We start from the raw sequence: 2025 nt of genomic DNA on the forward strand, positions 1-2025 counted from the left end.
ACAATTCAAGAACATCAAAAGCTATTCTGCAACCATTTCTTTTTATAAAAAGGTTGGGAGATTTGTTCACATCTGTGGCCCGAGGCACAATAAATAACATGCATTTCTAAGTTAGAGCACTGGATTTGAACCCTTGTGTCTACTTACAAACAGATACTTTCATTTTATTTTATAATGTGTGTGTGTGTGTGTGTGTGTGTGTGTGTGTGTGTGTGTGTGTGTATGTGTGTGTGTGGTGAGTATGTATCTGTGTGTGCACCCAGCACATGAATCCAGTGCCCACAGAAAAATGAAAAAGGCTTCAGATCCATTGCAGCTGGAGGAACAGGCAGCTGTGAGCCACTTGCCTTGTCTGGGGACTGAAACTGGCCCTCTGGAAGAGTAGCAAGCTCTCTTACCCAGTGAAATTGAGCCACTTCCCTAGTCCTCACCACATTTTGTTTTAAAGCTTCCTCTGCAATAACTGATTTATTACTTTGTCTTTTGTACTCTGATAAAACATCATGACTAAAAGTAACTTGAGGAGGGAAAGGTTTATTTCAGCTTACAAATGTAGTCCATCATGAAGGGAAGTTAGGGAAGGAAGCTAGAGGCAAAAACTGAAGCAGAGGTCAGAGGAACACTGCTTACTGGCTTGTTCCCATGTCTGGCTCAGCCTGCTTTCTTGTTGCATTTAAGATAGGCTGCCCAGGGGTCGCACCACCCACAGTGGGCTGGGCTCTCCCATATCAATCATCAATCACAAAAACGCTCCACAGACTTGCCTACAAGGCAGTCTGGTGAGAGCATTTTTTCAGTTGAGGTCCTCTCTACCCAAGTAATTCCAGCTTGTTTCAAGTTGACAGAAAATAGAAACAAACAGACAAAAAAAAAATCCACTAACCAGAAAACAACTCTTAACCAAATATTATATTACTGTGGACTACATGTGAGAAGCAAATTATTAAAATAGCACATATTAAGAACCTTAATACCTCCTGGCAATGGGCAAAGAGACACCTTGTTAGTGGTGGTGTTCTTATGTCAGTCAGGGGCAGAGCAGATGGTAGTTCTCTGTTCATCTCATTTGATGTCAAAGCTGTTTCATGCCTAGGGCGCATTTAAAACAAACAAACAAAACCCTTTTCTTTTTCTTTTTCTTTCTTCCATTTATTTATTTATTAATTTATTAATTTATTTATTTATTTATTTATTTATTTATTTATTTATTTATTTATTAATTAATGGTTTTGGCTTTTCAAGACAGGGTTTCTCTGTGTAGCCCAGGCTGTCCTGGGAACTTGCTCTGTAGACCAGGCTGACACCTAAATCAGATCCACCTGCCTTTGCCTCCCAAGTACTGGTATTAAAGGCATGTGGGACTCCTTGTAGCAGAAGGAGCAGGAGCTGTCCCTAATGCTTTGGCTGGTTTGGGGGAAGCCATTCCTTATACTGGTTCGCCTTGCCCAGCCTTAATACAAGGGGAGGAGCTTAATCCTACCTCAACTTGATATTCCATGCTTTGTTGACACCCATAGGAAGCCTGTCCCTTCCTGAACAGAAACAGAGGAGGAGTGGATGGAAGGGAGTGAGGTAGGAGAGAGGAGATGGGAAAAGAAGAGGGAGGGGAATATGCAGTTGGGATGTAAAATAAATGAATAAATTTAGTTAATAATAATAAAAAAACCCAACAAACTCTTCTAGAAAGCCAATTGTATGACTCATTGCTAAATCACTGCCTAAAATGATGAACCTAACTTTAGTTGATATGTGAATGCAATCTATAGAATTGAGTCAAAACTGAAACTAGCAATCAGGGCTTCCGTTACCCACTAATACATGGAATATAAAGTTAACAGGGCACAACATTTTCCTTGTGCATCTTTCTTCCCAATGTTCTAGAAAAAACTAAATTTATAATCATTTTGTAGATTCCAAGCTATTAAGAGTAGCTTCCATTTTTCTGGCTTTGCTAAAGTAGAGAGTCCTTTCAGCATTACAGATCTTCATCTACCTCATGGTCAGAATAAGAAAATCAATTCCTCA

The 2025-nt window shown here is 39.8% G+C and overlaps 1 non-coding gene across 1 annotated transcript; it reads left to right on the forward strand.

Moving 5' to 3' along the window:
* The first annotated feature begins 971 nt into the window (after window positions 1–971).
* LOC121823023 (small nucleolar RNA SNORA48) lies at window positions 972–1102 on the forward strand. The gene has a single exon (XR_013044916.1). It is a non-coding gene; the product is annotated as a small nucleolar RNA SNORA48 (small nucleolar RNA).
* The last annotated feature ends 923 nt before the right edge of the window (window positions 1103–2025 follow it).

Source organism: Peromyscus maniculatus, chromosome 15, assembly GCF_049852395.1.
Source record: "Peromyscus maniculatus bairdii isolate BWxNUB_F1_BW_parent chromosome 15, HU_Pman_BW_mat_3.1, whole genome shotgun sequence".
Taxonomy (NCBI): domain Eukaryota; kingdom Metazoa; phylum Chordata; class Mammalia; order Rodentia; family Cricetidae; genus Peromyscus; species Peromyscus maniculatus.